The following is a 20182-nucleotide window of genomic DNA, read 5'->3' on the forward strand; positions in this document are numbered from 1 at the left end:
GGTCCCGATCGTTGAAACGGACTGCTGGAGGTCTCTTACCTGCCTCCATGCGGTCCGATCGGCGATCTGCTACACTGAGCCTGCACAGGCAGGCTCAATGAGCAGAGCGCCGATAACACTGATCAATGCTATGCCTATGGCATAGCATTCATCAGTGTATAAATCAAAGTACTGCATGTAAAAGTCCCCCAAAGGGACTTCAAAAGTGTAAAAAAAAAAAGTTCAAAACACTAACACACAACCCCAAAACCCCTCCCCCAATAAAAGTCTAAATCACCCCCCTTTCCCATTATATAAATAAAACATATAAAATAAATAAATAGATAAACATATAATATACCGTAGCGTGCGTAATTGTCCGATCTATTAAAATATAACAAGCGTCATTGCGAACGGTGAACGGCGTACACGAAAAGAGGGGAAAAAGTGCGCAGATTACCGATTTTATGTTACATTATATATTAAAAAAAATCAATAAAAAGTGATCAAAACGTCCGATCTTCACAAATATGGTATTAATAAAAACTAGAGATCATGGCGGAAAAAATGACACCCCATACAGCCCCACAGGTGAAAAAATAAAACCGTTATAAGCGTCACAATAGGCCCATTTTATTAATATTTAATTGCCAAAAAAAAGGATTTCATAAAAAAAAAAATATATATAACATTAGAGAATCTGTGTAACCTGCATATGGTTGTGTTCGGACTGACCTATAGAGTAATAGTGTCATGTCGCTGTTACCATATAGTGCATTACGTAGACACAGGAACCCCCCAAACATTACCATATTGCATTCTTTTTTACGATTTCACCAATTTATATCTTCATAAATAATATATTTGGAATTCCATCATACATGTTATGGTAAAATGAATGACGCCATTACAAAGTACAACTATTCCTGTAAAAAACAAGCACTTACATGGCTTGTAGATAGAAAACTGAGAGTGCTGGAGCTCTAAGAAGGGGAGGAGGGAAAAACGAAAGCACTAAGATCAAAATTTGCGCGGTCCACTGGGTCATTTTGGGCCTGGTCCTCAAAGGGTTAAGTGGATCTGAAGACAGAACACTTTTTTTCCTCCTTACCTTTTAAAGCCATGTCTTATTTTCCCATCTAGAGATCCATTTAGGTTTTTTATTTGTGACTGAAAATTGTACTTTGTAATGACAAGTTTAACAGGAAAAAATATCTTTACTGAAATTTGTAGTATACACAGAAATTTTTTTTTACAAAGAAGATACACACAGAAGACCACAATTGGACAACATACCCTAGGTGTAACTGGCATTTCAGTATGCACTGTCCTGTTTTTTTTATATGAGGAGTAGGGCTATATCTGCCCATTCTATTACTAGTATATGGCATTTTTCCCCTAGTTACTCTCTCTGTCTGCTTTTCCTATGATCAGGGAAGAGAAGGGAAAACTTGTGAATACAGAATGAAGCATTTCTGCCTATTAATATCTAATACAGAGCTTCTTATATTTACTCGTAATATTAATGCAAAGCTGTTTAAAATGAGACGGCACTGTGGCAGTAACAGTATTCCATTTGTATATGGTGATTATGTAGAAAGTAGACCAGCACTTGCCACAATTCACACTTGAGGTGCAGGGGACTAATAGGCACAGGCACCTCACAGAAGTGTCTGATCACAATGTGATAGAGGTGCACAGAGGAGCAGTAATATGAGAGATAATAATCCAGCAATTTGAGAAGGAAAATGTCAGCAACTTACCTGACCACGCTCCAGCGGCGCCTGTCCCGGCCGGAGCGCAGCGCCGCCCTCCTCACCGAGGCCGGGTGACGTCACGGAGACCCGACGGCGTCCCTAACAACCAAGGGAGCAGCATAGGGAACGCCTTCGTGGTTGTCCGCGACCGTTTAGGGTCGGCCGAGGCAAGTAGGTAGGGTCAGTGGGTGGGTTCAGATCCAGGGCCCACTGTCTCTGTCCTGTCTGTGCTTGCCAGTCCTGACAGAAAAAGTCTGGCACTCACCTGTAAACCAACGCAGTGTAAGGTTCATTGCAGACACATTAGGCTAGAGCGTGGACACGCTCTAGCCCGATGTGTCTGCAATAAACCTTACACTGCGTTGGTTTATTGGTGAGTGCCGGACTTTTTCTTCCTTCAATTGCTGGATTCTATTTGTATAATTGAGGCTATTGGAGGACAGATGCACAGGTGATCAGCTGCCATTTTCCAAGTATGGCCTCCTCGCTATCCCAACCTCATCCCGGTGTGATTTTTGGTTATGGAGTTTTTTAAAGGACCAAGTCTACCGTGACAGACCTACATCCGCACCTGCTTAAAAGCACAAGGCACTTGAATGCACCACTTAACAGCATTTGAAATGAATCAGGGATTTGTCAACAATTTTTGAGGTGTGTATACTTCTCCAAATAATATACTGATGTTGGCGATGAGAATATATAATCTATCTTGACTGCTTCTTTCTTGTCTGGGATAAGGAGTGTTGTCTTTAAAGTGTACCTTTCATTTCAACAAACTTCTAACATGTTATAGCCACATGTCAGAAACTTGTATCGGTGGGGGTCCAGGTGCTAAGGCACCTGCTAATCACTAGAATTAAGGGGAAAGGTGCCTAGCAGCACACAAACTGTTTTTTTTTTTATCTCCACTGTCACTACTTAAGTAGCAGTAGACGGAAATATAATGACAGCCTATGGAACTTCCGATAGACATGATTTCTGGAAGTTCCATAGGCTACCGTTATAATCCTGTCCATTGCTACATTACCAGTGAGATGGAGAGGAAGTGGCAGAGTGCACACTTCTAAGCACTTCTGTCCCTTCTTTCTGACATGTGACTATAACATGTCAAAAGCTTGTTGAAATGACAGGTACACTTTAAAATAAAATAACCTGAATTAGATTGATAAACCAGTATGATCCCAATTCAGGTTAAATGTCAGGAATAGGAATATTTCTATTTCAGGAATCACAGGGTTTCCAGCATCAGTGCTTGCTACAGGAGGAGGAAGAAGAATTTATCAGAAACTGCTATAGATGTATAATCCCCAACTGTGTACAAACTCCCATTAGCGACTACAGGTACCAGTTTTCACATCTTTGTATTTGTGCTATTGACACTGGTATCACACCGATTTGTTTAACCAAGCTGGCATGGTCCCTGGCATGTGTTCTGATGCTAGATGTGCACTGCTCACTGCTGCCAAGAGATCTATGAGGGGTTCTGTGTATTTTCGGATCTCTCTGCACAGGTGCACCATGGTCTAAATATCTTTACACTACAAATAATACAGCCCACAATCACAGTTGACTCTAAAAATACTCCAGTGAGGAGATGAAATGTTGCTATTACTTTCAATGGGTTAATAATCATACCAAATTTTCTACATTTTTGGATCACTGCTTCTTCAATTGGATTCATAAGTGAACAAATAGTTTTGCATTTCCAGCTAAGAACAGACTTACAGATATTACATCCAATAAAAGAACTGCAGCCCTTTCATACTGCTGACTGGCAGTGGTGCTGGGAATTAAACACTGATGGCCTACCAAGAATAGTCCATCAGATTTTAAAATAGCTCAACCCCTATAGTAAAAATAGTTTTCAAATATGACAATCTAATAGTGCCTTTTACACGGACCAATGGGCTGCTGAATGGCACATGTTTGCAAAGAGGCTTGACCAATTGAGTTGCAAAGCCGAGGTCACAGAAATGATCACTGTATCACTGTCAGCTGCACCTCACCTTATTACACAGGATGATGTGTCGCCAATAAGGATGATTTTGTTGACCACATAGAAAATTCAACCAGCCACCAAACATTTGCTTGTTTGTCAGCTGATCGCTAGCCCTTTTACTCAATTATCGCAAACAAGCACGTCTCAGAAGTCTCCTTAGCCTGATAATCGGCCTGTGTAAAAAAGCCTTTAGAAAGCCCTTGATTATCACATGCTCTACAGTATGGTATGCAATGATAGCAAAAAATATCATGATCTTACTGAGTACTCAGTCACCTGGACGTTGTGTTGGGGTCAGCTCTTCCTGGTGTTCTTCAAAACCGGTGATGGAAATTGCCATGGCAATAGTTGAAGCTGCAATGGTTATAACTTGTCCAGGAAGTACAGTGGCTACAAAATAAAGCGTGATGAAATTTATTTAAAAAAGGAAAAATATAAATGTAACAAACAAAATGTAAAACTTAATGATACCATAATGCTACTGTAAAAAATTAGTTGAATATGTTACTTTACTGTAAATTCTTTGCTATACTGTCACCCTGTATTACTATGACATTATTACCCACTTAGACATTTATGGAACATCCTAAAGATGTGTCATACATGTCTGATAAGTGCAGGTTCCAGAGGTGGGATCGTCATAGCAACCAATAATAGCCCTGCTTTTTTTCTCAAAATTAGCTGTGATCAAAAATCAAAAACACTTTTTTCTCAAACAGACTAATAAATCTTGGCTTTTGTGTTTTCTGTGTTATCTACTTTGCAAAATTGAAGTTTCTCAGTTATAAACATAAAAATAAAACAAAAAATAATAAATATTATTTGATCACTGAATGTACTGTGTTAAATTTCACGTGTCACCAGTTCCCTACATGTCACAAGCAGGTCCTCAAAACTAGGTCTGATATCTGGGTGTCCTTAACCATGTGACTTGGTAAAATCATGGTTACAATTAGAGATGAGCGAACCTGGAGCATGCTCGAGTCGATCCGAACCTGAACTTTCGGCATTTGATTAGCGGTGGATGCTGAAGTTGGATAAAGCCCTAAGGCTATGAGGAAAACATGGATATAGTCATTTGCTGTATCCATGTTTTCCAGACAACCTTAGAGCTTTATCCAAGTTCAGCAGCCCCCGCTAATCATATGCCGAACGTTCAGGTTCGGATAGACACGAACCCGAACCCGGTTCGCTCATCTCTAGTTACAATGTTTTCAGGGGGTTGGGAGTTCTGTATATATGGCACTCGCGCTACTTATGCGTTTCTGAATTGGAGGTTATGTAACCAGCATAGCATAGTGAGCTTTATTAATTTTTATCTTTAGTACATTATTATGGGAGCTGCCATCTTGTCTGAGCTGTTTTTAACAGCATTTACTGATATGCTTTATGGTAAGCCTCGTGGACATAAGACATGATGAACATCTCCAGACCCTATCCTTTGTAAGCATGCTCTGTGGCCTCAGTGACCTGTGAAAAGATCATTCAAAAGTCTGTTGCACTGACCAAAGACAGAAAAATAATTCTCAGCTTAGTTTTTTTTATAAATTATTTACTCAGCTAAGTTTTAGGTGTAGTGGCCAAAATAAAACCGTAAGATTTCAGTATTTGATAATAGAGATAAAAAATGTATAACATTTTTAAAAATATGTTTATCGCAAAAACTTAATTTAAACAAAAGGTCAGTCTAATGACACATTCCCTTTAAGAAAACACTATAGCTTTCTGTGCTTTGCTGTTCACAGAACTCGTCTACCTTTTAATACTTTCACCCTCAAGCTGTTACAAAATTATAATTCCCATCATGCCTGCACAGCCAAAGCTCAAAATTACATGATGAAAATCCATTAAAGGGGTTGGCCACTTTATAGTAAAATAGGTCAGTACAAAGTATTATTAAGTGTGCTCCAGGGCTGTGGAGTCGGTAAGCCGCAGCTCCGACTCAAACTACGATTCCTGAATTTTATCAGGACCGACTCCAACTCCTGAATTTGATCAGGACCGACTCAGACTTCTGCTCCTTCATAAATGGCCAGTCATATACCAGGGGAGTTATTTATCACAGTGGCTCAGCAGCTTCTCCCTAATGTCCTTCATGATCCTGGGGCAACTTCGGAGTGAATAAAGGAATACTGTATATAAAGCAGATTCTCCTGTTTGTGCAGTGGATGCAGCCAGTCTCCAGCCTCCATGTCCTGAACTACTCACAACTAGACTAGATGGAGCAGGTGGTCTTTTCCTGCTGACAGTCTTCTATGTTTCTAACTAAATATTCACCATACTTAAAGAAACACTGCTAACAATGCTAGATACCTGTAATATAGAGGTCAGCCATAGTGATATACAGGGGGTCACACATAGTGATATAGAAAGGGGTCACACATAGTGATATAGAGGGGTCACACATAATGGTATAGAGGTCACACAGTGATATAAAAGGTCACTGTGGGGGCACGCAATAGCACACAGACACACACACCCACACAGCCTGCTGCAGCCATAGCACACACACAGCTTGCTGCAGCCATAGCGCACACCACACACACTCAGCTTGCTGCAGCCATAGCACACATACACACAGCCTGCTTCAGCCATAGTGCGCGCACACACACAGCTTGCTGCAGCCATAGCATACACACACAGCCTGCTGCAGTCATAGCACACACACACAAACACACACACACGCAGCCATAGAACACTGAAGAAAAACACACAATCTTCTCCCAGAGAGAAAACACCACACTGAGGACAGAGGTTACTGCTACACTACTTATGTCTTCTCCTCCTTCTCTATATTACACAGGAAATCTTCATATTACACTGCTGCTCATATAGTCATCCAGCATCCAGGAAGAGAACAGCACAGATCTCCCCCCACACAATGGACTCTTCCAGCTCAGAAACAAACTGGCAAATAGTGACCGACAACTTTTCCCCAGCCACCCTTATCTAATAGGGCCAGTGTCCTATTAGAATGTTGCTCATAATATATATTCATGAGCAAAACTTGTAAAATTCATATCAAAATTCTATTCTACATTTTTTAAAGATTTTTTTAAAGCTGGAGTCTTAGTCGGTACATTTTTTTCCGACTCCAGCCAAAACTAGCTCAGACTCCACAGCCCTGGTGTGCTCAATGAATATACTGACAGCAGCTCCCTGTGTACCTCATAGAGCTAAATCAGGTTCCCCTCCTCTAGGCTTGGCTATGACCATGCCCTGTCCACTGTGTCCTCCATAGACATATACAGGCTCAGTGGTGGACACTGGGGGGCGGGGCATGGTCACATGCTCCTCCATGTAAGCAATCTTATGGACCAAAACACCACAGAGCAGGGCAGCCCAGCCTGGAGGAGTGGAGTCTGATTTTAGCTGTATGAGGTACATAGGGAGCCCCTGTCAGTAAGGGCTGTGAGTAAACTTACTAATACTGTACACTGAGCAATTTTACTATAAAGTGGTCAACCCCTTTGATTTATCAGCATTGAAGGGATAGGCCAAACTTTTGGGGTTTGGCAACGTTCGCTGAACCCAAACGCTCTGCATTTGACTTCCTGCGGTTGCAGAAGTTGGATGCAGCCCTAGAGAGTCCTAGAAAACATGGATAAAGTACATTAAAATAGATACAAGTCTTGGGCCAGTGAGCCCATCAAGGCGTGACAGTTTAGCCTCTCCGCTCAATACTAGTCAGCATTATTTTCTATTATGATAGATATAAGGGATATTGTAATGGACAACATAAACCGAACCTCTGCAGCCAACATGTATCTATGAATGTTTTACACCGAATTGACTGCAGATTAAAAAGTCACAAGATGACTTGGGTTTATTCACGCCCTTACCTGAAGAACCCTGTGCAGACTGCTTCTCATGCAGAGTACCTACTGTCATCAAGAATACAATAATGAGAAAAACTGGAATTTTCCAAGACCCAGCAACGGATGCTGAAAAAAATACAAAACAACATTTACATAAGTACAGCTTTTTATTACAGGATGGGAACAAATAACGTGCAGATAATAGTATTTTGTAAACCTTTATTGAATAACATTGTACTATATATATTACAATTTACACTGCTGCAATGGTAAGAATCAGAGAGAGATTTCTAAGACATTTCTAAGACCAAGTACCTTTTTTATTTTCTTGATCTTTTTATATGACATGATTATAGAACGCTTTTTTGGAAGGCGATTTTTCTTTTTGTTCGTTCACCAAGTGGGATAAATAATAAAATAACTTTATTGTTGGGGTCATTATGAATTTGGTGATACCAAATATGCCCCAGGAGGGGACTTTAAAAAGCAATCTCCTAATTGCTGATCTCCTCTAGTACTAGAGCATTGTACTTTGCTTGAGAAGATAATGCTGACCCCAGCATTGTTAAGGTCAGTGTGCCGTAGCACATGCTATTCCCTCCTACTCAGCTATACCAGCAGTCTATGGAATTACTGTATTATGGAAGTCTATAGGACTTCCAGTACACAGAATTACCAGAAGTTCCATAGACCATTATAGCATACCATACCATTATAATTTTGTACACTGAGTCACAAATAATTACTAAAAAAAACAACAACACATCATTGGAAATATTTACCCAAATGAAAGAGAAGTAAGAGCCACACAGGAACAGAAAAGGCAGTAAGGTAGCGCTGAGTGTCTGGATTCCACTTAAAAGCGACAGCCAGAGCATACCCGGCGACCAGCGTCCAAATCTAGAAGACAAATAACACTTAGTACACACTGACGGCAAGATCACAGCGGACAGCGGCAGAATATGGAGTTTCACACAAGTGTGTTACAGGCACATTCTGCAAATGGACCCCAATGCAGAGGTCTAATGACCCAAACTTTCAGCATTGTAGATCCCTATGATCTTGTCAGCTTGGGTTATTAGATTCATCGTCAAGCTATACAAGAGCAAAAATGCATCGGTAATACTCTGGTGTGAAACTGGCATAAGGAGAAGGGTGGCTAGCATGCAGTTAGACTAAAGTTGGACCCTGGTGTTTCTGTGGTATACAATTGGAATCTTAACATATACTGTCTTGACTACTTTGCTCGGGATGAGAAGCGCTTTACACGAATAAGATTTTGTGTATATGTTATCCTGGAATTTTTCCAACAAAACTATACATTAATCTGCTCATCTCCTTCTGAACATGCTTTTGAAGAATAAACAGCATTTCCATTGACAGGTTCCCATTAAAGGGGTAGTGCGGTGTTTAATATTTATTCCCTAAATAACACACATTACAAAGTTATACAACTTTGTAATGTGTCTTAAGTGAATGGCCCCCTTCCCCGTGTTCCCCCCACCCCGAAAGTGTGTATTTACGTATTCGCTGTCGCTCCAGCCGTCCCTCATGCTGCCCCCCCCCTATGCGCACCAATCACAGCTGAGCAGCTGATGATGGATGGGGGCAGGCATGAGGGGCGGCTGGAGCGGTCCAGCCGGCCTCCCGAAAATGAGGTCGTCGACCCAAGATGGCAGCCGGGGTCGACAACGAATACGTAAGTATAATGCACCACACTTCTGGGGTGGGGGGAACACGGACAGAGTAGATTTTGGTCTTAAAGGAGAAGTCCAGGATCAGACCTTTTTTGGTCCCCGCTCAGACCAGAAATGGCCAGGGACAGGAAGCAGAGGACAGCGGACCCCAGAGCTAGAACCAGGGAGGTAGGTGTATGTTATGTTCAGCCACCTCCTCTCCAGCTTATTAGAAAAAAAAAAAAACGCTGACCCCGTACTTCTCCTTTAAGGGACCAGGCTTATTTAAATTTTTGCATTTTTGTTTTCTTCCTCCTCGCCGTCTAAGAGCCAAAGTGCTTTCATTTTTCAACCTTCAAGCCTGTTTAGGGTCTCAATTTTTGCGCCACAATCTCTAGTTTTTATTGGTATCATATTTGTGAAGAAGGGACAATCCTGGCATGTTTTCAGTTTATGCCATTCACCATATGAAAACATTATTGTTATATTTTACTAGGTCAGACAATTACGCACACTACGATATACTATATGTTCCAAATATGTTTATTTTTTTATTTAAAAAAATTGGAAAAGGTGGGTGATTTAACCCCTTAATGACGCATGACGAGTATACCCGCCATGCGGCCGGTAAGGAGGATCACAGAGGGCTCCCGGCGTGAGCCCTATCTGCAGCCCGCGGTCCCCGGTTGCTTTGTGTAGCCAGGGACCGCGGGTATTAACTATTCAGGGGCTGGCTAATTAACTATTCAAAATAAATAAATAAATAAATAAACATATATTTGGTATCGCCTCGTGCGTAATCGCCTAAACTATTAAATGATCACATTCCTGATCTCGCACAGTGAACGGCGTAAGCGCAAAACCCCAGCAAAGTGCAAAATTGGGCATTTTTGTTTACATTAAATCCAGAAAAAATCTAATTAAAAGTGATCAAAAAGTCGCATATATGCAAACAAGGTACCAAAAGAAAGAACAGGTCGTGGCGCAAAAAATGACACCTCACACAGCCCCATAGACCAAACAATAAAAGCGTTATAAGCCTGGGAATAGAGCGATTTTAAACACATTTAGTTTTCTTTAAAAGGTTTGAATTTTTTAAAAGCCATCAAATAAAATAACAGTTACACAAGTTACATATCGTTGTAATCGTACTGACTTGAGGAACATAGTTAACATGTCAGTTTTACCATAGGGCGAAACGGCGTACATACGAAACCCCTCGAAATAAAAGGAATTGCATCTTTTTTCAAATTTCACTGCACATAATTTTTTTGTTTTTTCAGCATATTTTAAAGAAAAATTAAGTCTGTATTTGCAAAGTATAGCTGGTGTCGCAAAAAATTAGGGCTCATGTGGGTCTATAGGAGGAAACATGCAAGCTCAGTGGCCTTTTAAACATGGAGGAAAAAACGAAAGAGCAAAAATGAAAACAGGCTCCGTCCTTAAAGGGTTAAACTTTTATTATGGGATGTGATTTTTTATTTATAGAAAAACTTTCTTTTTTTTACACAGTAATTTTTAGTCCTGATAGGGGACATCTATGTGCAATGCACTGATTGCTCAAAGAAATCAATGCAGTACATATGTACTGCACTGATCTCTACAATCGGTCCTCCATTAGGGTATGTGCACACTACGGATTGCGAGCAGAGAACTTAAAGCGGATTCAGCCACCCACCCCTTCTTGAATGAAATGGAGCCTATGGGACGAACAGAACTTCAATCTGGGGGGTGCAGCAGAATGCACCTGAAGTTCTCAGCTCGGACGAGTGTGGGCTGCTGGAGTAAAGGATTGCCAAGCCGAGATGAGCATCATTACACTGCTAAAGCCAGGCCTCGTCATGCCAATTGAGAATATATAGGGTGCACTGTATGCTAGATATGACTAAATAGTCATGGGGTTGATATCATCAGACCAGTATAATTAAATGGAGCCCCCTTTTAAAACATTACTACTATAGGGCATATGCACACTGAGAAAAAGTCAAGGAATTGAAGAGGAAAGATTTTTGCTTGAAATTCCTCTTTTATTCTGCTCTGGCAGAATAGGAGCAGAAAAGGAGCACAATTTGAGCAAAATTCAAGCTAAATGCAAGCTGAATTTCAAGCAGAATCCAAGCCCCATTGACTTCTATAGGATTCCTCTAGCAGAATCTGCCACTTGTCACTTCTTTGGCCTCATTCACAGTGAGCAGAAACAGCAGAATTCTGCGGCGGAGAGCTCTCCGCCGCACTCAGTGTCATGCAGTGAGTAAAGGAGAGGGCACACGTGCGTCTGCTTCCTGCCCTCTCCGCTCAAAATGACGTCACTTTTTTGAGCGTAGAGCAGTGGGAGTGGACGCACGCGTGCCCTCTCATTCACTCGCTGCTGGACACTGAGCAGGGCGGAGAGCTCCGCCGCGAAATTCTGCCGTTTATGCTCAGTGTGAATGAGGCCAAAGAAGTGACAAGTGGCAGATTCTGCTAGAGCAGGCATGTCCAAACTTTTTTCGAAGAGTGCCAAATTTGATGAAGTGAACATGTGCGAGGGCCGACCATTTTACATGCTATATGCTTTATAGCACAGGCAGATAATAGCAAGCTGGATACCTGGGGGGCCGTAAAAGTTCGGAACGCGGGCCGTAAATGGCCCTCCGGCCGGACTTTGGACATGCCTGTGCTAGAGGAATCCTATAGAAGTCAATGGGGCTTGGACTTCCGCAGTTTTTGCTCAGTAAACTGGGCCTCAAGGCGGAAAGCCGATCTGCGGCAGAAAAGTCTGCAGTGTGAACAACAGAGCGGAAATCCCATTAAACACAATGGGACATTGCTCTGTTCATATTTTACGGGAGGAATTTCACACAGAAATTAAGAGCGGATTCCTCTTGAATTCCTTGCCTTTTACTCAGTGTGCACAAGCCTCTACTAAGTAACAGCCATAACTTTCCCACTTTATCTCCTCTAAGAGTCATACATGCTAAGCATCTAGCAAACCTGCTAGACTCAGGAAGGAAAGAATTTATTTATTACATAGTCAAGTTCATGACATTTCTCGCACATATACTTTTTTTTAACTCAAAAGTGCTACAGACCAAGCTTCTGCATTGTGCACAGTAGATGTTTAAAGGGGTTATCCAGCGTTTGGAAAACATGGCCACTTTCTTCCACAGACAGCACAATTCTTGTCTCCAGTTTTGGTGTGGTTTTGCAACCAAGTGAATGGAGCTTAATTGGAATCCACACCTGAACTGGAGACGGGTCAGGTTGTGTCTGAAAGAAAGTGGCCATGTTTTTCTGAAGCTGGAAAACCCCTTCAGGGTACAAACCTACTTGCCGGATCCGCAGCGAGACTTGCTGCGGATCCCGGCCCTATTCTTTCAATGGCAGACAAAATCGCAGCAGGGGTGTACATCCCTGCTGCGAGTTTGTCCCCAGCCCGCCCCGTTAACCCCCCGGCCGCCGGAGCATATACTTTACCTGATCCCGGCTCCGGCTTGCTTCGGCAGTTCCCGGTGTCTTCAGCAAGCCAGAGCCGGGATCAGGTAAAGTATATGCTTGCCCACAGCTGCTCTACCAGGGGCTGCTCTACCGGGCTAAATATTTAGCATTACCTCTCTCTAATGTTTTGTATGTAGATAGGAGGCTTGTTTCCTTACAGCGATTTAATAAAGAAAACTATTCCATCTCATTTCCATGGTAAATGGTAGATTGTGGTTTGTTTGCTAGTGAAATAACTACTATTAAAGCTTGGCTACAACGAACTATGCAAAACATTAGGGCGAGGTACAAGAGACCAGGTTTATTTTGTCTTTATCTTAAAATTGGCTCCATGTTTGGTGCTTTACTGGACCATAGCCGACAAGCAGCAGCATCCACAAGACTGCTCACAGAAGTAGTGCCAGCACTGCTAAGAGAAGCATATTCCAAAATAGAGACCAGAGATTCTTATAGGCCACAATAAGTTTTAGGATTTTTCTACATGATGTCTAATGTTGTGTTTTAAGTGCCAATATGTTTAACAGCTATAAGGGTTTTTTTTGTTGGGGGAAGTCACCAATGCATACCTATGATGACCACCATGCTTCTGTAGCTGTTACATTTTTCTCTGTGTTAACAATGTGCAGTTTGCACGCTGCTGTGGCTGAGTGTTAGTGGAGTCCTGGCTATTCATCTGCTTTTTGTGTTATATGTGGGGTTGCGGCTACCTCCTTTTAACTTGCACTCGACCCATCTGCTGTGGGTCTTTTACACAGAGTAGACATATCTTGTAGACATATATTCCGAGAGAGACCATTTGCTAGTACAGGGACCAACTCTCCAATTTTCTATTTTTGTATGTCTTTATGACATGTCACAAGATTTTTTCAAACGTCAGTGACACTTAAAAGTGTCACTGCCGTTATACCTTTCAAAATCTAAACAGTAGATGTGATATAAAGCAAGTTTGTAATTTACATTCATTTTTTTTTTTTAGTTATCATAGAAAATACAGCATTTCCTGTTTTCGGACTTTTTTTCCTCAAAAAAAGAGGAAAGAGTCAGAAAACAAGAAGTCCTGTGTATCTCAGACCACCTGAGCGCTCACAGAAGGCAGTCATGTGACTGATGGACACATTGAGCTGTGACTCTTTGTACCAGCCAGAATTCCTGTGTTTAGTCTGTTTTTTTTCACCAGCACAAGTCAGAAAATCTGCCTTCAGGAGACTGGACCTGGATTTCTGGTAAGTTCAGCTTTGTTTTACAGCATGATAACGACAAAAAAAAATAATAATAATAATGAATGTACTGTATACTGCAAACGTTATATCAAATCTTCAGTTGATTTAGATTTTGAAAGTTATAACAACAGTGACACTATTACTGCCCAATTTCTGGGCAGTGAAAACTTACATGACAGACTACAAAGGTGCCAGATTTATCACAATGGCTCAGCCAAATCTTAAGCATCTACTTTGTCTGGTCTAAAGGCCCTTCTGCATGGCCAACTGTAGGCCCAATAAGCTAATATGTAATAGGTTCAGTGATCCTGTCTGAGCTGAGGACAGAAGGGAAAACAGTCAGCTGATTTTTTTTTTTTAATACTATAAATGATTCTCAATTTTCTTTCCTTTTTTCCTAAATAAAATGTTTCTACTTGCAGGCGCTTTAGATACCATTTTATTGGTGTTTGAGGCAGACACTGTGCTGCTTCACACTCTCCCCCCTCCTGTAGTAAAGTCCCCCTATATGTTATGGAAATACAAGCTACCATTATGGGGGGCGCTATTGCTGGCAAGGTGAGGAGAATATTGGACGCCATTACCTACTGCTAGAAGCAAGAGGAGAAACACTGCATTGACTGCTTTAAAGGGAACCAATCACACAAAAATTGGCTATAAAGCTAAGGAAACGTGCTGGTAGATCAGCCAGCACGCTTCCTAACCATCCCCCTGTCCCCTCCGTCCCCTGTACATAGAGCCTGCAAAGTTAGTTTATTAGTCTCCCGGGCTCTATGCAAATGACCATCTAAGTAGTCACGGTGGGCGGATGGCTTCTTCAAGTAGTCACGGTGGACGGGTGTCTTTTTCAAGTAGTCCGTGTCCTGGGCCGGCTCCGGCGCTGTTATCACGCCCCTCTGGGCGTGTGTAGAAAGTGCCGCATGGTGACGTCATTAGAGGGGGGGGCGGCATTGCACATCGTCCTTGCCGACGTCTTTACTAAGCTGCGCATGGGCAGTGCAGCCGGAGAAGACGCTGCGGTACTGCGCCTGCGCGGCATAGTACAGCAGCGGCTTCACCAACAGTACTGCGCATGTGCAGCTTAGTAAAGACGTCGGCCAGGCCGATGTGCAATGCCACCCCCCCCCCCCTCTAATGACGTCACCATGCGGCACTTTCTACACACGCCCAGAGGGGCGTGATAACAGCGCCGGGCACTTCATCCTGTCTCCAGTTGAGGTGCGGTTTGCAATTAAGCTCCATTCACTTGAATGGAACTAAGTGGCAAACCCCTCCCAAACCAGAGACAAGAGCGGTGCTGTCTCTGGAGAAAGTGGCCATGTTTTTGTAGTGCTGGATAACCCCTTTAAGCTTTGCTTTACACCAGTAGTTGGCTTACTTCAGACACAGATAAAGCACCAAAATTTTGGCACATAGGATTTTAGGTCGCACCCCCATTCCTTTTGACATGGCCAACATGATAAGTGTGTCTCAAATGCTATGATGCACAATTCTGGTGTATGGGGAGAAAAAACTTCTGGTGCATCAAGCATAGTAACCACAGGGAATGATCAAGAATTCAGGCGAGTGTTTTGGCTCCTGGCGTGCTGATTTACACCCATGCACAACGCTAAGCCCCTGGCCAGATGAGTCAGATGTTGTATTGGGGAAGGAGGTGGCACTTTGCATAGTAAATGTGTCTCCATAGCTGTGCCATATGCGGAGCCAAATAACAGTACCTGTGCTCCATTCTATCCCTGTATAACTGGCTCCCTGATTCCTTCCATTCCTAGGGACACCTATGGGAACCACCATTGCTCCTTGTAGTACAGCTGTCATACAGAGATATTATACAGGTGCCCATAGTAACCAGTAGGTGGGCCTGCCCTCTGATTGGTACCCCTGGCCCCCGAGCAGCAGATGGTGGCACCGGGTGCCCTCCTCACCCACAGAGTGCTGAAGTAGTCCAGAGCCCCGCAGATGACGCCGCACACGTGTGCCAGCAGCTCCCGCACCCCGAGGTAACTTCCGGCCAGGTAGAGCAGGTAGAGGAGGGGCGCCCCGGCCAGCACGGGCACCAGCACCCGCAGCCTGCGGGCAACCAACTCCCCCAGGGCCTCCAGGCTGTGGTTGACGAAGCTGAACGGGCAGCAGCAGGGTGGCCAGGACGATGGGGGAGCCCCGTCTCTGCAGGCGGCACAGCCAGCGGCGGCACACTCCGGTCAGCGAGTGCTTGAAGGGGTGAAGGAAGGTGCCGCACAGGGCGGCCCACAGCAGCGGCCGCAGGAAGGCCTCCAGGATGAAGTAGACGAGCACGGCCGCCCCGCAGCACCCGGCCGCAAACAGCAGCGCTCCCGTGTTATAGAACGCCTGCTTGATGTTCCGGTCAAAGCGGAGCGGCAGCCCAGGGGGCAGCTGGAGGAGCGCGGGCGGGCTGCGGGACGAAGTTGGTGCCGGCGGTCTAGGAGCTGCGGGGGTGTCGGGCAGGGCTGCCGGGGCGAGGGGGGCAGCCCGCCGGGAATCATGTGTGGGGCTGGAGGAGCGAGAGCCGTCCCGGTGCAGCTCTTCATTCTCTGCCATGTCTGAGGGCGTCCACGGCCCGGGCCCCGCTGCTCCCGTGCACGGCCCTCCCACCACATGGTATCTGCACGCCCCGCCCACTAAATATTACGTCACCACCTCGCCCGTAGATACTACGTGCACGCCCCGCCCACTGGCTGCTCATTGGCTGTGGTTTTGCTCTCAACGCTGAGTGCTGCCCGTTCACATGAGGTGTGAGGAGCGGCATCCGGTGATAAGCAGCGGCTCCGGTCACGTGGAAGCTGCCCAGTCACCCTCTGCCCCCTCAGTGCCCGCTTCTAGTCTGAATCATATCACAGTGTTGTATCCCCGTATTACTGTGTATGGTTTTTTGTCTGTACACTCTGGATGTATATCTCCCAGGTGTCCCTATTTTGGAGGGACAGTCCCTACTTTTGATTCCTGTCCCTCTTTACCCCTTACATGTCTCTTTGTCCCTTGCATGTCCCTCTTTTCGACCTAGGAATTAGATTTGCATTATTAAACTTTTTATATTGCTCTAGTAAGTGTCTGGTTTCTTACTGTATAATAGACCCAAACCTGCACATTATTCTAACACGTGGCATATTGGATCCTAAAAATTGTTATATCCTGATGAATCATGTGACACTACGGCCCCTGTCACACATCATATCACACGTGCAGTTCATATGGCCCCATGCACACATCTGTAGGTGTTTTGGATCCATTTTGAGGCCATGATCTGTGCCACAAAAAACTTCTGAAACACATTCGCCAGATCGCACCTGAACTGCCAGCTCCATACTGTGCAACGGGGTGAACGCTCCTTAGCTACCATCCTCTATCGCCATACCTGCCGCCTCTCTCCCGCTGCAGTAACTGATCAGGTTCAGGACTTTACAGTAGATGATGGTAACAAAGAAGCGTTCAGCGGTTCAGGTGCGATCTGGCGGCCCAGGGTGGGGATGGATGCACTACTGTTCCAGGCCGTGCAACAGGAAGGGCCTGTTATCATTTTTTACATGTAATTACTATATATATATATATATATATATATATATATATATATATATATATATATAGTTTCTTGACAGTGACAGAAAACCTTACCCTGGGTCATATATTCATCTACATAGATAGATTAAAAAGAAAGATGAAAAAACTGTCCCCCTATACTGCTCAGGAGGCTGTCACTGTTCTGTTGTTTCCCGCCCCGTGGCCAGCTGCTCACTGATTGGTGTGATGTCAGTAGTGGGCGGGGTTACAGATGAGGTGTTACAGCTGCCTGTCAACAGAAGAGACAGAGATTATAGGATTTTGGTCTCAGAAGGGAGGGGGAGAACAGAGGAGCCGAGACAATGTGGACCAGGAAGTGAGGATTTTCAGCAGCTTCAGGGTGTCAGGATGTGTTGCGTACAAACAGTCCAATTCATGTAATAGAAACCTATTACAAACTTAGATTATGGGTGGGGATTGGACAGGGTTAAACTCTTTTAAGTGGAGTACCCCTTTAACATTAAAACTTGATTTAAACAATGTAATTTTCTGACAACGCATTCCCTTTAGGCCGAGCATCACCCGTAGGCCTGAATTTCTCCTGACCAGCTTTGTGGCCTGCACCCCAGCAGCGTTTTATACTTGTGTGAGAGTGAAACGGTTCAAGTTCAGGTAACTGTACCGAATACTCTCATTGACAATATCATCCACCATGCACGAGTTGGAATTGAATAAAACATTATGTGTGTTAATGTAATGATGATATATGTCAGTGATTACAATGTTAGAGCAAAAATGATAATTAGGGAAAACTACAATTAAAAGAAACCTCTGGTACCCGGTAGTGCAGATCTGTGGGGTCACTGCACGTTGGTGTTCTGCTGTTTTATTGCAAAAGACTGAATAAACAAAAAAAAACGTCTTTGTTAAGTGCTGGACTGCCGAATCTTTTCTCCAGTGTTGCATATCTACGCATCGAGCCATATGTGAGTCCGGGCACCAAAGAGTTTTGCAGTCTGTATACAGTGTGGCCGTAGTTCTGTGCAGCCACACAGAAAACTAATGGGTCTATTTTGTGTCTATTGTCTATTCAATGAATAGCAGCAGCACAGAATAGACTGTGCACACAATGTGAAGTGCAGCTCCCAGCCGCACTTTCCATTGTGTGCTATGCTTAATTGGAGCCAGTACCAGTACCACCGTGTCACAGAACGGCTGATCATACATTGTGTGAAATTGGCTTAAGGTACAAAAATGTTGTTTTCTATGTGTATTTGAAAGTTATACAATTGCAGGGCTCGTGTAAAAGGACAGTGTGGGCAGGACATTCAGAGCTCTGTGCTCTCCTGTGCTGTCAATCACAGTGCAAGGAGCCCAGCAGCAAACTGTTTATAGAAGATTAGGTGAGCAGCTTTCAGATACCACTGGAAATGTAAATTTTATGTTGTTTTATGACTTTCATTGCTTTATCTTAATGCGCTATTTTACTGAAATTGTGAAATTCACTGTTACACAATTTTCGCAGTGATTTTGCGAAACTGGTGTTATGTAACAGTGACTTCTTTATTTCCAGAAAATAATTTTGGTTTTGCCATGGTTTTGCATAGTTGTTGGCAAAATCACTGCAAAATTGGCGCTATGTTACCAAAACTTTTGTATTTGCATTAAAATGTTATAATTGCCAAATTTGTCTGCAAGACCATAAGCCCCCTTACTGGATCCTGTGTTTGGGGTAGTTCACACTACGGAATCTGCACGGATAAATTACGGAGGATTCCATCGCTAGTACGCGCTCGCGACCACGCACCTCTCCGCCCGTGACATGTCATGTCAATTCTTTCGGCCTATAGCGGAATCATCCCACCCATAGAATGGTGTCTTTGGAGCTGACTGAAAGGCGTGCAGCCGCGAGCACATACTAGCGACGGAATCCGGAGGAATTTATCCGTGCAGATTCCGAAGTCTTAACCCGCCTTATCAAGGGAGATAAGTAGTAATCTTTGAATGGTTTTCCCTCTATACAGTCATAACTTTGAGTGAAAATGAAACAATTTATAAGCAGATAAAGATGAAAAGCAGCTGGTAAATTCTTTGGACAATTAATTACAGTCATTATTCTGTACGTTGTGTGCACTGCCAGACGATTTGCCATGAACTTCAAAGGAACACATTATTGACGTATATTCACTCACAGTATTTCCAACAGTCTTTTGGTCAGTCTTTTTTCAACCAAAATCAGGAGAGGAATTAACAAGGCAAAATTATAATGGAAAGGTTTGTACAATTCCTGTGTTTTCAATCCACTTCTGGTTTTGGTTGAAAAAAAGACTGACCAAAAGGCTAATGGGAATACTGCATGTGAATGAAGCCTTATACTGAAAAATACCTAAAAATGACAGTCGTGTTTTACCTCCATTTCACTGTGTGTGAGTCAGAAAGGATGTGGAATATATGTGGGAAGGGACAATAATGGCAATAATTACATTTTCATATTGAACAATTCCAGATACACCCCCCATACTCAAATCTTCTTTAAAAACAGTGGATATTTTATTATACGAAGCAAAATCATATGCAAACAATACATTCCTTATACTTAAGTAAAAAATGATTGTAGACTTCATACTACATAGTCTGCCCAAGTTCTCGCTAGAGATTTTCCAGGCACTCCAGTGACAAGCTAAATATTTGGATCTCCAAGCACAATAACACCCATAGCTATAAACATTGACAGCGCTCC

At 43.3% G+C, this 20182-nt stretch overlaps 1 pseudogene; it reads right to left on the reverse strand.

The window, feature by feature from the left end:
* The window catches only part of LOC138774826 (transmembrane protein 245-like), a 46715-nt pseudogene extending 30163 nt beyond the window's left edge, over positions 1–16552 (reverse strand).
* Positions 16553–20182: the final 3630 nt, after the last annotated feature.

This window comes from Dendropsophus ebraccatus, unplaced genomic scaffold (genome assembly GCF_027789765.1).
Source record: "Dendropsophus ebraccatus isolate aDenEbr1 unplaced genomic scaffold, aDenEbr1.pat pat_scaffold_1127_ctg1, whole genome shotgun sequence".
Lineage (NCBI taxonomy): Eukaryota > Metazoa > Chordata > Amphibia > Anura > Hylidae > Dendropsophus > Dendropsophus ebraccatus.